Below are 15,840 nucleotides of genomic sequence, written 5' to 3'. Positions count from 1 at the left end.
CATTTTTAAGTCATGTTTTGGTTAAGTGGAAGGCTTTCTATACATTGCAGCAATATTTTACTCTCATGAAGTGCCTGCTTTCTTTTTGCTGGTATGATGAAAAAGTGTTCACGATGCCTTTACTGAGAGATCTCCAACTTATAATTCTGTTTCCCCATAAGCCTGATTTCATTACTCAGAAATAGACAATAAAGATTCTATTCCTCTGGTGTACAACAGTGCATCTTTGGTAATTGATCAGTAGTATAATTGCAACCATAAACCCTTAATTAGTTATTGCCTAAGACTGTTCATGGACGTGTGGCCTGTTTGCATTAATATGCTGGCAGGACTTTTGTGTGTTTCATAACTGTAATACTCAAAAGATTATTAGCTACATTCATTGTTATTAACTGGTTATCTGTGTTTTACTTAGAATCAGATTTTCTACCAAGGACAATTAACAGAGCCTCAGGGAATGGGAGACAGTTCAAACTGTTCTGTGCAGAATCTATTATGCTTTTGATTGGTGAAGAAGTAAACCAACCTATAAAGTTGTGGAGATTATATTTGACAATTCTATTGATAAAGCATCAGGACATCTTTGGGACACCTGTTAAGTAAATACATAGCAATCATTGTGATCTTTCATACACCCAACTGCAGAGTACTAAGCTGGCTTATTCATTTCCTCTTTTAGGAAAATGGTATTAGGCCCAATGATTTTGGGATGATTTCTTAAAAAAGGACAGATGGATGGTATAAAATCTCTTCAACCTTTCTGCATTTAAAATAATATATACACTGTGAATGTAGTGAAACTAAGACAGTAGTTCAGTATTGAATTCATTACAATCACTAGAACGATTTTGAATTTGTAAATGTAAAAGAAGCGAGTTACATTGAGCATCAACTCACTCTGCGTGGGGGCGGGAGTGGGGGGGGTGGTGGTGGGGAGGGTGGGTAGTGGCTCCTAGGTCATAAATTGTAAGAATGGAGATTAATCAGTTGGTACATGTTTCGGTGGATTTTAACCCGAAGCAGGTTTCATGGTGCAATTTCCTGCAGAGGCCGACTAAAGTGGGCATGCACCCCTTATAGGGAGATTGCATTCCCTTCCGGAAGTTTGCTGCAAGAAGTTTTATGTAGAGACAAATGAGTCGCAATCAAACTCTCAGGTTCTCAGGGGCCTCCCTGGAGGTACCGGTCGAGAGGTGAGGGCGAGGAGGGAACTTCCCTTTTCGATGAGTAGGACGAAGATTCCCAAACATGACATCTACCAGGCCTGGAGAGAGGTGGGTGGGATCGTCAGCTGTAGGATATGAGTGGCCCTTTAAGAAATGCTTGCAGTCAATGGGCTCAATTTTAAAATCAAATTGCAGGTGTGTTGGGGGCGGAGGCTGCGAAAATCGCGAAAATCCTGAGCGGGTTCAGAAGCCGGCTCCAACCCGCTGACTTCTGGGGTTGTCACAGTCGCACCTGTGTGCGCGCGCCTTTCACGAGTCTGGAAGACCCGCTGGCAATTAAAACCGGCGGGACGCTACTTAAACCACTTAGTGACACAGTTGATGTTGTTCAAGTTGTTAATTTTGTGGCAATTGAGGCAGGGGTGCGATTTTTAATTCAACTTCAGCGTGAAACCTGTGCTGTGGGAAACACTCCATTTTTAAGGAGACGTGTTTCAGGCAGCAGCCAGTTGGACATTTAAATGCCTGTTTGATAGATGGGGATAAAAGGTAAGTTATTGCAGCAGGGCACTCAGTTCTCTCAGACAAACTTTTGGCTGGGAGATCTTTGTGTTTAGACTGAAAATTCTTTGGTTACACTCAGAATTCCTCTGTTTACGCATATTTACCAACTTTTTGGACCCACTCAAACTGACACCATCAGGATGGGGGTGCCATGGCTGCATTCACCACTACATCCGAGGATGAGCAACATCACCAACCTTGCCAGGCAAGCATGCACTTCCGCCACTTGGAGTTCCACAACACTGTGACACAGGGACCTGCACAAGAGCACAGAGGGCAACAACAGAGGGAGCGCCGTCGCAGGAGGCACTACCCTCACCAGAGGGTCTACAGACCGAGGCTCAGCTTCCTGGACCTCTCTGAGGAAGAGGGCATACGGAGACTGAGAGTGAGTCGCCAGGTGGTCGAAGGCATCTGCCGCCTCCTTCATGCCGAGCTTCTCCCGGCTGGCCCTGGTGGCATCTCATTGCATGTCGCTGTTAAAGTCACCACTGCCCTCAACTTCTTCACCTCCTGATCATTCCGGGGTGCCACGGGGGACATCGCCGGGGTCTCTCAGTTGTCTGCACACAAGTGCATAAGGCAGGTCACCGACAGCTTGTTTCACAGAGCCTCGCAGTACGTCAGCTTCCCCATGGATGACCTCAGCCAGATGGAGAATGCAATGGGATTTCACTCTGTGGCTGGCTTCCCACGGGTGCAGGGTGCAATCGATTGCACCCATATAGCAATATGAGCACCTCCACACGAGCCAGGACTGTTCATCAACAGAAAGAGGTATCACTCCATCAACACTCAGCTCGTTTGTGACTATCGTAAAAGATTCCTTCACATTTGTGCCAGATTCCCTGGCAGCTGCCACGATTCCTTCATTCTGAGGGAATCCAACATCCCGGGGCTCTTCCATGCACCAAACACCCTTAAGGGCTGGCTCCTCGAGGAGAAGGGATATCCCTTACACATGTGGCTCATGACATCTCTGAGGAACCCCATCACCGAGAAACAGTGTCGATACCATGTCAGCCACATTGCCACCAAGTGTACAATTGAGCATGCTATAGCGCTGTTCAAAATGCTATTTAGGTGCCTTGATCGTTCTAGGGGAGCGCTTCAATTATAGTAGTGTGTTGTGTCCTGAACAAAATGGCACAACAGAGAGGGGTGCTGCTTGAGGTGGCCCCATCCACATCTGTCATCCACATTGAGGAGGAGGAGGAGGACGAGGTGGAGAAGGAGGAGGAGGACGAACCCATGGTTAGAGCAGCGGCTCACATGGCTGCTTGTGAGGCCAGGGAGTCGCTCATATGTGAATGGTTCTCCTAACATCAGAAAGTGTGAAGAGTCCAGTCCTCACACCACCTAGAAAGACCAGTGCCAACACCAGCCCCCTCCCCCCACCTCCCTGCACAAAACAGTCCTGCAACTAGACATACACCCACTGTAAAGTGACCCAATGGGTGGCATGAAGTGTGGGTGTTCATGGTGAAGCTCATGAAAGGGCGCTATCACAAAAGCCAGTCAAGAATGGGCAAGATGCCGGCAGTAGTGGTGAGAATGATAACATTTAATGTGAATATAACAAAAAACAAATATAAATGAAAAACATGACAGTCTGTCAGACACCCTTGTGCATACCCTTCGTGATCACAAAACCTTAACCTTTCTCTTCCTACTACTTCTACGTGGTGCATCCCCAGTGGCTGCAGCAGAGGTAGTGGCAGGTTACTCATGTTCATGCCCTGACTGCTTAGATGCTTTCGGCCTGTGGTCTCTGGGTTTTGGAGACCGTGAGGGCCTCGCTAAAGACTGCTCCACCTGCACCTGTGCAGGGGCTGACTTGGCCACCTGGAGAGGAAGCAGCATTGCGGGTACTGGTTGAGAGGGGGGCAACAGGTGAGAGGTGCGAGCACTTTGAGTGGTATCCCCATTTCCATGTCCCCTTTTGCCATCATCCCTCTCCTGGGCCAGGCCCACATCACTTCTACCACCCTGCTGGACAACAATTTGGAGGACGTGTGTGATGCCTTGGAAGGCCACTTCTAAAGTATCTACCTGCCTACTTAAAGCGGCAGAATGTTGTTCACCCTGAATCCGAACGGCTGTTGTCAGGGCCTGAATGGACTCATTTGTGAGCCATGCCTGAGGATCAACAGAGGCTAGCCTTCTCTCTATCGCAGACTTCCCGCACTTACCTGCAACACTGTCTCAGACGGTTGCGCACGTCCCTGTGACAGTATCTCAAAGATTCCCTCTCGTACCTGTGCCACCATTCCACTCAAGCAGGAGTTGGACTCCTCCATCCTCTGCACTATTGTGGAGAGTGCACATGGCCCCTGTTCCAGTACCTCGCAAATGTGCTGCTGTCCCTCGATCATTCTCCTTTTAGAGGATGGCTCCCGGGGTTCAGCATCTGCGTCCAGCTGAGCAGAGCCTGGGGAGGAATGCCCCCACCGACGCGGACTCTCCACAGCTTCCCCTGACACCAGTGTCTGCTCGTGCTCACTTGTGTGTGGTGACTCACCAGGTGCAAACCCTACTAACTGACTACTAGGACCCACCGAGATGTGAGTATTTGCGCTGGTGGATGGCTCGCTAAGATGTGACGGTGCGCCCTCAGAGGCCTGGAGCTCCTCTGAGGAATCGTCACTGTGGTCGTTGAATGGCCTGTAAGTGAAGAGAAGGCAATATTAAGCATCATCACAGATGTGTCATGTTGCAAAGAGCGTACTAAGGTGTTCAACATGCCAAGAATTCTTAAGATCAGTTCATGTTGTGTGTGATGAATGTTAAAGTTGTGTCACCAGACGTTTGTGGGGTGCCAGTCTCGGTGTCTCCGAGAGACAGGCACTCAAGGGTGCGGCTGATGTGCAGGACCTCAAGCTCCGCCTCTGTGAGGACCACTATTTGTTGTGGCCCCCCTCCAGTCCTCGCCCTCTCGTGTGCATTTTGCGCCCTCTTCTCCTAGAAGGGGAGAAAGTACAGACGTGTGAGTGAGTGATGGTGAAGTGGTCAGCCAGTGAATGCATTGCATTGGGTGAGGCTGACCATGAAAGAGATGCATCAGAGGGTAAGTACGAGACAGTGCCATCACATTGAATGAAGATTGGGGTGAGCGGTAGTGGTGGGATAACTAATGGGGAGGTGAGGAAGTGCTGAGGAAGTGCAGATAAATTGAGGAAGAGCCTTAAGTGGGTGTGAGGAGTGATGTGATGGAGTAATCTTGGCAAGGCAGAATGAGTTGGGGGCAGCTAGTGATGTGGAACACGGAATGCAGGAGAATCAATAAGTATACTCACTTTTGCTGACCTAGTTAGGTCATTGAAACGCTTCCTGCACTGGACCCAGGTGCGGGAGATGTTGCTGCTGTTGGTGACCTCCTTTGCCACCTCGAGCTAGGCCTCCTTGGTGGCAGAGGCAGGGTAAAACACTTCCCTCCTCCTCCTCACCCCGGCCAGTAGCTGCTGCAGAGAGGTATCATTGAACCTTGGAACAGTCTTGCCCCTGTGCTGCTCCATATTGTGTGTTCCTGGTGTTTGCTGCGGCAAAAGCCATTGGAGCAATGGGCCTTTAAACAGAGCCGCTCCAGCTGACAGCCTGTCATGCGGGTGCGCAGTCCGTTCATTGCACTGCTTTCGGACGGCAAACCCGGAAGTCATGTAAAGGGCCACCAATTAACTTGCGATCGCATGGGAAATGGTAAGATTTTCGTAGTCGGGTTACCTGCGCGCCCATTGACCCCTCCCCCTCCCCCCCCCCCCCCCCGCTGCCCTTTCAAAATCGAGCCCATTGAGTCAGTCAGTGCCTGAAACACTGAAGTTTTACTCAGCACGTTGTTTTTAAATTTGCATCAGGGTCCTAATATCGTAGGCCCTCAATTTTCACACATTCATGCGGCACCTGCCTGTTTCTGGTGGGCGCCTCGCTACCTAATTGAAGTCCAGTGTTAACGGAGCGGTAAGTTGAATCGATCGATTTTAACGGCCTTCTCATCCTGTTCCTCCCAGATGGGTAGGTTAAAATCAGGGGCGACGTTAGGACCGTGCAACTGCACAGGACCCCGAGTCAGCCAAGGGCCCCAAGCAGATCTAGTGTCCATATATCACCATTCAGGAAGATATAATGGCTCCTTCAATCCAAATTGAGTTAAAACAGTAAATATATATTGTAAGGTGTGTACATTACAATAACCTGGTAATGTGTAAATCGAAAATGTCACTTATCAGTTGGGCAGTATTTATTGACCTCATATTGGAAATAATTTAGCAGGTCCAGTATTGTCCACCTAATCGCCTTGTGGGCTCGATCATGTAGAAGTTTAAAGGTGAAGTGATTTGAAATGACGATACCTGCAATAGGTCTGCTGCTTCATGATGTCGACTGCATTACATTATTAATGATATCTTAATTTGAAACATTATTGGTAGTTCTTCTAAATTAACTTGATATGGAGGCGGCTTTACAGCACAATGTAATTCTACGTAACTTGGTTGGTACTTGTAATGTTTCATAGCACAAATGTTTTATTGTAGGTTTCTGGGATGTATTGCACCTCAAACTTAATTATAATACACTATGCATATGTTAAATTTATCTCCAAATAAATTGGTGCTTCTAATTCCATCTGGTGCAAACTCGGAATGTAATCAGAAATCAAGCCTATGTAACATTGTAATCTGACACTGTATTTCCTTCTAGTATCTCTCCGAGATCTCTGCATTCCTCCAATTCTGGCCTCTTGCGCATCCCCAATTTCCTTCGCTCCACCATTGGCGGCCGTGCCTTCAGCTGCCTAGGTCTTAAGCTCTGGAATTCCCTCCCTAAACCTCTCCCGCTTCTCAACCTCTCTTTATTCCCTTAAGTCACTCCTTAAAACCTAACACTGACCAAGCTTTTGGCCACCTGTCCTAATACCTCTTTATGTGGCTCGGCATCAAATTTTGTCTAATAACGCTCCTGTTAAGCGCCTTTGGATGTTTACTATGTTAAAGGCACTGTATAAATTGTTGTTGTTGTTGAAAGATCCAACTGAGTTTAAATCAAATGCTCTGCTGTGGTATTATGTATAATGACTGTGTGAATTTACTCGATGTATATTGTACTCAGTGTAGGAAGTCGCAATCTAACTGGTATTGTGATGGAAAATATATTGAGTTTTGCTTTGTAATGATCATTTAATATTTAAAGTTGGCTTGAGGACATGTCAGGGGCCTCAAGCGGATCCAGTGAACGGACACATACACAATGGTAATAGCTGATCCCTACACCTCTTTCTAACCTTCTTTCATTTAGTTACTGGTGAAAAAAGGCAATTTTTATAACTTACGCAAATGATTAGAAAATAACGGCATATTATTTACTGTTGCATTGTGGTAGATTGTCTGCCCGGCTCTGTGTCCTAATGTTTCTTTCTCACCTCTCTCATGAATCCTTGAGGCTAGCCTCTTCGTTTAATTAATTTTCCTGATGCAGGCCATGGTCTTAATTTAATTAATTTGGTCAAGTTTCTCCCCAATTTATTTAATTAATTTTCTCCTACCATTGCCAACTTTCTTTAATCAGTGTTTAAGACTGCTTTAAGTTCATGTATATCGTGTCTTTAGTTAATTTTTCTCAGTTCCAACTTAATTTTTTAATCTGCCTGCCCTCGCCCACTCCTCATCCTCTTGCCCTCTTACGTCGTCCTAAACCAAACCTTTGCACGGGAGCCGTGCAAGGCAAACACTGCCCTGGTTAAAATTGACCCTGTTATGTAGATCTTACTCTCCCTTTGTTCTTTATTAATTTTAATTGAACTTGATCATTTTGTATGATTAGAACTACCTCACTGCCCTGTAAAGATTGATGTCAACAAGTGTAGATTCCAAGCATTGTCACATCAATCAGATTTGCCAAACACATAATACTGAAAGATTTCTGGATTGGGGGATCCACAATGTGATGCTGTGAAATAATCAGTATGGTAAAAGCTGATGCATAGATACTCTGCTATAACAGTTGTGCCTGTGTGAAAGTACAATTTATGGACTGCATTTTGTGATATATATTCCATAAATGAAGCTATGAGCAGATTATGAAGGTCTTTCCGATATCTCAAAATTGGGGAGTGTCTCAAAGTTATTATTTTCACCTCAAAAAAAGTAACTCACATAATTCCTCCTCTCGGAAGCTAAATATGATACACTCTCATATCAGGCTTTAGAATAATTTCATGAACAATGAATTTCTGTCAACAAAAATGCCTGCTGCTGCCTCAATTGCAGCATTTGGGAGAAATTCCCAGAAAAACTCCCAGCTGAGGAACTCTAGAAATAAAATGCATCAGTAATCTTTAAATTTGAGTGATGTCAGCTCATTCACTTCTTACTGCCATAATCCATTATGCTTCTACCATGAGTAAAATTGTCAATTGATGACTACTAGAAATTATATAGAAAAACATAGTGGGGTCAATTTTTGTGCACTGACACATCAATTCTAATACAAATCCCATCAGAATTGCGATGTGCTAATAGCAATCGGTTTTTCTGAGCCACTGCATCAATGAAGGCTCGCCGGGATGATTATTAGCCAGCAAAGCCGAATTGGCCACACCTACCGAGATGTCACCAGTCATTGTTGCAGGCACTGTCACACCAAAATGGCACTGACTGCATGGAACTGTGTTCATAGGGTTCTGGTCAGCAGAGAGCCAGGTGCAGAGCTGTGTTATATGCTGCATAAACATCTGCAGCTAACTAGCACCATAGGGCTGGTGTGGCCTATGACAGCTGTGACAAAATGAAGCATTTCCGTCAACGATTTAGCTTGATATTGGCTTCTTTACTTTAGCCACATTGTGTAAAAGGTTAAAAAACAAGTACTGCACGACTGAAAGCATGACGTATCGCTGCGATCGGAGTGTTTCTGAGGAGCCGTTGTATCTGTGCATCAGGCCGTCACATGTATCTGTGTCATTGGGTCCATGTACTTTGCCGCCTGCCAAAGCAAGATATGTGCACCATTGTTCTCTGATACAGGTTGTGAGGGTACCAGCGGGTGGGCGTAAAACATCCCACTGCTGGTCTTGCTTTTCTTCCTCCAAAAAGCTCACATAGATCAGAATTTTCTGTTGGGAATCACAATTTTTACACGAATGAAACTGGAAGAGAAAAAAATTAGCAGTGGTGTAATAGCCACAAAAGCCCATGAATATCTAAGTAGCAACACAAAAAAAGAAAAGAAGTGCAGACATGGCCTTAAAGCTGTTCATTAATCTAATAATTTTGCATTTAAGTTAACTTTTGCCGACAGCTGATACCCTTAGCAGCCCTGGACATCCATTGTATTGGTGTGATTTGAAAGTGGCACTGTCTGTCACTTGCATGTCATTTAAATATTATTAGGAAGCACCCACCTGTTTTTAAGGTGAGTGTTTGCTGCTTGTGGCCCAAGGCCAAGCAAAAATGGATGGAAGCCATTTGTTACAGGCCTCTGCCTCTTTTTCCAGTCGTCTTTGGACTTGTGAACTGACACATTGTGGGACATAAGTGGTACAAAAATCATACCCAATATGATGTCAAAAGGATGTTGTCATTATATTGAGTGGCATTTTGACACCACAAAGTGATATTCAATAGATATTATTCACTTTTAATGGAATAACAAGATATTAAAGCACTTTGCAATATTTTGCTATGTTGAAGCTGATGTAGATGTAAGCTGTTGTGGTATTATTTCAGTTTTTTATTACACTTGTGGTCTGAAAGGTGAAACACTATTGTTTCTTATAATACTGCACAAAAAGCATCTCTCTCTCTCCACATTGCTGTGATTACTGATCAAAACCAGCACTTCCAGCACTGCCTGGCTCATCTTCTGAGGTACCATAGAATGCTAGTCTGAGTATGTGCACACCATACGTATGTGTATGCACAATCACATAGGGTCTTTTGTTGGCTTGTGATGAAATGGAGATACATTACAGAAACTGAACATATAAATTATAATGGAAAGGCTAAATGATCACTATTTACATTATCATAACCATTCCTAATCTAGAAGAACTCCATTTAAGTCACCCCTGCTTGTGGCAAATCTGATGTGCTCAATTCTCTCCTTCATAGTTCGGAAAACCTTGGCATACAGGCAAAGGGTTTCTCTAGTTCATGTAGAACCACTTATGATTTTCATTATTACAATATTCAGCTGTGGTACAAGCATACATTTAGGCCTGCCAAGTGGGAACTTGGCTGAACTGTTAGCATCCTAATTTCTGAGTCAGAACGTTGTCAGATCAAGTCTTACTCTAGAATCGAAGTATATAACCGAGACTAAAACTTTATTGTAGTACTGAGGGAGTGCATTCATTTGGATAAGACGTTAAACCGAGGTCCAGTCTGCCTGGGCAGTGGAAGTAAAAGATCCCATGACACTCTTCAAATTTCTCCTGGTGTCTTGGCCAACATTCCTTCTTCAAACAACACCACCAAAAACAGACTGATTGGTGATTCATTCATTTGCTGTTTGTGGAACTTTGCCCTGATCAAATTGGCTGATGCATCTGGCTACATAATAACAATGGACGCCATTTCAAAAGCAATTATTTTGCTTTGAAGCATTTTAGGATGTCCTGAGGACATGAATGGTGCTATAAAAATGCAAGTTCTTTCTGCCCTCTATATGTTACTTTCCGATGGTGCAAAAATCAATTGCAACTTTATCTTAACATTTAAAATATCTTTAATGTTCCCAGAATTAATTACTTTTGGTTTGAAAGACAGAATTACAGTGTTCTTCAAAATGTGGAAATTAGCCAAAAATGTGTAAAAATAAAGAAACATTTCCTGTGGTGAGCATGCCCCCTCCATCCCTCCCTCCAATCCCCCCACTCCCTGCAGAAATAAATCTTTCGTCTTGAGTACTCACCTACCCTTTCAATAATTTCTAAATCTGCCACAACAGAAAAGCACACTTTTGTGTTTTTTCATTTTTTCATACGCAATGGCCTTGATTTTAACCGGTCCCCAATGGGCAGGAGAAGATCGGTGGGGTGGGGGGTTTAAAATATCAGGATCTAGCAACCCATTCACATTCCTGCCCATTTAAATTTTTACATACAGAAATCAGATCATTGACTATCCTAATATAGACTGGGATAACAATAATAGTATAAGGGACAAAGAGAGGGAGGAATTTTTGAAATGTGTTCAGGATAACTTTCTTAACCAGTACATATCTGACCCAATTGCTGGACTTGGTTCTAGGGAATGAGGTAGGCCAAGTGGAGCAAGTGTCAGTGGGGGAGCATTTAGGGAGCAGCGATCATAGTATCATAAGGTTTAGGATAGCTATGGAAAAGGACACGGACCACTCTAAAGTAAAAATACTCAATTGGAGGAGGGCCAGTTTCAATGGGATGAGAACAGATCTGGCCCAGGTAAATTGGAATCAAAGATTGGCGACCTTTAAAGATGAGATGATTCGGATACAGATTAGGCACATTCCCACAAGGCAGAAAGGTAGGGCAACTAAAGCCAGAGCTCCCTGGATGACAAAAGAGATAGTGAATACGATGAAATGGATAAAAGAGGCATATGACAGATGTCAGGTTGATAACACAAGTGAGAACCAGGCTGAATATAGAAAGTTCAGAGTGGAAGTGAGAAAGGAAATAAGAGGGGCAAAGAGAGAATATGAAAATAGACTGGTGGGCAACATAAAAGGGAATCCAAAAGTCTTCTACAGGCATGTAAACATTAAACGGGTTTAAGAGGAGGGGAGGGGCTGATTAGGGACCATAAAGGAGATCTACTCATGGAGGCAGAGGGGATGGCCAAGGTACTAAATGAGTACTTTGCATCTGTCTTTACCAAGGAAGAAGATGCTGCTGCAGTCTCAGTAAAGGAAGATAGGAACATAGGAACAGGAGTAGGCCATTCAGCCCCTCGTGCCTGCTCCGCCATTTGATAAGATCATGGCTGATCTGTGATCTAGCTCCATATACCTGCCTTTGGCCCATGTCCCTTAATACCTTTGGTTGCCAAAAAGCTATCTATCTCAGATTTAAATTTAGCAATTGAGCTAGTATCAATTTCCATTTGGATAATTGGATGGGCTAAAAATTGATAAAGAAGAGGTACTAGAAAGGCTAGGTCTACTTAAAGTAGATAAGTCACCCGGTCCGGATGGGATGCATCCTAGGTTGCTGAGGGAAGTAAGGGTGGAAATTGAGGAGGTACTGGCCATAATCTTCCAAACATCCTCAGATACGGGGGTGGTGCCAGAGGACTGGAGAATTGCAAATGTTACACCCTTGTTCAAAAAAGGGTGTAAGGATAAACCCAGCAACTACAGGCCAGTCAGTTTAACCTCAGTGGTGGGGAAACTTTTAGAAACGATAATCCGGGACAGAATTCGCAGTCACTTGGATGAGGGTGGATTGATTAGGGAAAGCTAGCATGGATTTGTTAAAGGCAAATCGTGTCTAACCTGATCGAGTTTCTTGATGAGGTAACAAGGAGGGTAGATGAGGGCAGTGCAGCTAATGTGGTGTATAAGTACTTTCAAAGGCCGTTTGATAAAGTGCCACATGGAGATTTGATAGAGGTATTCAAAATCATGCAGGGTCTAGACAGAGTAGATAGAGAGAAACTGTTCCCATTTCTGAAAGGGTCAAGAACCAGAGGACATAGATTTAAGGTGATTGGCAAAAGAACCAAAGGTGACATGAGGAAAAACTTTTTTACACAGCGAGTGGTCATGATCTGGAATGCACTGCCCGGGGGGGTGGTGGAGGCAGATTCAATCATGGCCTTCAATCGGGAACTGGATAAGTACTCGAATGGAAAAAAATTGTAGGGCTACGGGGATCGGGAAGGGGAGTGGGACCAGCTAGGTTGTTCTTCCATAGAGCTAGCACAGACTCGATGGGTCGAATGGCCTCCTTCCATGCTGTAACCTTTCGATGATTCTATGACTCTATGATGCTTCCGCAAAAGGCAGACGGGGGCCTAATTAACATTCCAAAGTTGCGGCCTGATGACATCATCGCGCCGCAACTTAAGTTTACCTGGAAGTGAGGGGGAGGCCCAAGCTGTCGGCTGCCTGGCAGCTGAAGTGAGGCCGGAGCTAGCTGCCGACTCCTGAAGGTCAGTGTGAAAAATCTGCTGGTTTAGCACTCCTTGTTGGCCAGGAGAAGCAGAAGTGCTCCCTCCAGGCCTCACGAGGTAGCCTTCAGGTGGGAGGCGGTCCAACAATATTCTAATGAGAAGCAAATAAAAACAGAAAATGCTGGAAGTACTCAGCAAGTCAGGCAGCGTCTGTGGAGAAAGAAAGAAACAGAGTTAACATTTCAGGCCAATGACCTTTCGTCAGAATTGGAAGAAGTTAAAGGTTTAACAGTTTTTAAGCAAGTACAGAGACAGGGAAAGTGGGGGGAGGAAGGGGAGGGGAGGAAAGAACAAAAGAGAAGATCTGTGATAGGGTGGAGGGCAAGAGTGACTAAATGACAAAAGGGATGATGGTGCAAGGCAAGGAGGGTGGTAATGGGATAAGTAAAGAAACAAAAGATGGGTCTGGAGGAGCTGAAAATGGCAAGAGGCAGAACCATTACCAACAACTGCTGTCCAAAAAAAATGGGCTCACTCATTCACTCACTCACCTGACGAAGGAGATAATCTCCGAAAGCTTGTGATTTTAAAATAAAATTGTTGGACTATAACCTGGTGTTGTAAGAGTCCTTACATTTGTCCACCCCAGTCCATCAACGGCATCTCCACATCAAAAAAAATGGGAGCAGTGGTTATGATCTGAAGTTATTGAAATCAATGTTGAGTTCGGAGGTTGTAAAGTGCCTAATCGAAAGATGAGGTGCTGTTCCTCGAGCTGCTGTTGAGCTTCATTGGAACAGTGTAGGAGGCCGAGGAGAGAGGTCAAAGTAGGACGGAGAATTAAAATGACAAGCGACCGGAAGGACTGAGCGGAGGTGTTCAGCAAAGGGATTACCCAATCTGCGTTTGGTCTCCCCAGTGTAGAGGAGACCGCATCGTGAGCAGTGAATACAGTCTACTAAATTAAAAGAAGTACAAGTAAATCGCTGTTGCACCTGGAAGGAGTGTTTGGACCCTGGACGATGGGAAGGGAGGAGGTGAAAGGGTAGATGTTACATCTTCTGCGTTTACACAGGAAGGTGGCGTGGAAAGGGGAGCGGTTGATGGAAGAGTGAACTAGGGTGTCGTGGAAACAATGGTCCCTTCAGAATGCTGAAAGTGGGGGAAAGGGGAAGATGTGTTTGGTGTTGGTATCACACTGGAGGTGGCGGAAATTGCGGAGGATGATCTGTTGAATGTGGAAGCAGGTGCGGTGGAAGGTGAGGACAAGGGGAACCTTATCGTGGTTCTGGGAGGGAGATGAGAGCCTATCGTTAAGATTGGCAGGGCCTCCACACCCCTGGCCTTGCCGGGTTCTTTGCCCGATTATGGGCTCCCCCGCGCCCCCCCCAGCTCCCCGGTAATATTGGAGCCTAAATGCCCCACTATATTTGCAGTTAACTATTTGATTTCGCATGTCATAGGCAAAGCTTTTTTTCACAGAAATGCAGGTTGAATTGTAAACTGTGATCTCCAAAACACTAGTAAAAATCCTCGAGTCTCATACAATGAAAACAGAACTAAACTTATTCAGTCACCAAAAAGCACTTGTCTTAGACCTTGATTCAGGGCTGTTTTTGAGCTGTTGGTTTTTGAATGTCAGCTTTCTGTGGCCCTGTTAGCTTTTTTTGAAGATATTTGTTAGCTCTTGCAAGTTTTCTAATTTGGCACGTATATATGTGTAATAAATATTTAAACTAACTTACAATGCTATGGAACCTATTTTTAGCTTCGTATGTTGATAATTTGAGGGGAATTGAATAACAGAGCAGGTTCAAATGCTATTTTTGCATGAAAATTAGGGGAAAATAGCATTAATACTGATACAACAAAGTGTTTGCATTGATGAGATATGTGGGAAATTTGGACATTAAATTCAATTTAAATTCCGTAAAGGTGATGGAGAAATCAAGCCTGAAAACAAACTATCTTGTCCCAAAGTGTTTGAAATTTACTTTTGAGAAATTGAAGAGTTTTTATTTATTTCAGTTAGGAATCTTTTATGAATGAGGAACAAGTTGAAGTAGGACTGAGATCAAACCTATAATTTAACATTTGCACTTTAATTATACGAACTGTAAAATTTTCTTATTTCCCATGTCTTTTGCTTGATTTCTTTTATTTCATCATTTTTAGTTGGACAATTTTTTACTTTTAAAGCCCTCTGAAATGATAGAGTTTAGTAGAAGAAAGAATTGTAATGACACGGAACCAAACCAAACTGCTCTTTAGGAGGGAAATGAAACAAGGTGAACATTAGCTTCTCTTGTTTCTCCACAAAGAAAAAAAGCTGAAAAAAAAAATCACTTTTGTTTATCTGAAGGGTGCTTAGACCATGGGCGCCCTGCTACGTTTATAAATCTCTGAACACTTCATTTGTATAGTGGTGGTCTGGGAGGGAAGTAGACCAGCTAATATCGTGTTTTGATGGAATGGGATAGAGGGGACAAAGTAAGGTTACATTAGGGGGAAGAGAAGGGACAAAGTAAGGTTATATTGGGGGGGAAGAGAAGGGACAAAGTAAGGTTATATTGGGGGGGAAGAGAAGGGACAAAGTTAGGTTACATCGAGGGGAAAAGAAGGGACAAAGTAAGGATACATCGGGGACATGGAGAGCACTGAGCAAAATTTTGATAAGAAATGAGGAAGCTACCAGAGATAATTCAAGTTGGTGGAAACAGGAGTGGGAGTTGAATAGTTCCAGTGATTTTCTGATGTTCTTGGACATAAACACTGGTATCCAGATGTGGAATTTTTTTTTGCAATGCTGTTTCTATAATAAAAAAGGTACATATAAAAATGCAGAATGTAGAAACACAGCAAGGTCAAATTAGGTTTCAGGAGAAGTGTGGGAATATCAGGAATGCACTGACAAAAATCATACTTGTTTGCTGGTTTGGGACTCCTGTTTTGGAGGCCACATGATGAAGGAACATGGATGGCAGCAAACTACGTTTTAGCATGAACACAGCACCACAGAGTTG

The 15,840-nt window shown here is 44.0% G+C and overlaps 1 protein-coding gene across 10 annotated transcripts in view; it reads left to right on the top strand.

The window, feature by feature from the left end:
* The window catches only part of nrxn1a (neurexin 1a), a 1,536,646-nt gene that overhangs the window by 488,266 nt on the left and 1,032,540 nt on the right, over positions 1–15,840 (top strand). The window lies entirely within an intron of this gene.

This window comes from Heptranchias perlo, chromosome 8 (genome assembly GCF_035084215.1).
Source record: "Heptranchias perlo isolate sHepPer1 chromosome 8, sHepPer1.hap1, whole genome shotgun sequence".
NCBI classification, from domain to species: Eukaryota; Metazoa; Chordata; class Chondrichthyes; order Hexanchiformes; family Hexanchidae; genus Heptranchias; species Heptranchias perlo.
This window is presented reverse-complemented; position numbering and strand designations above follow the sequence as displayed.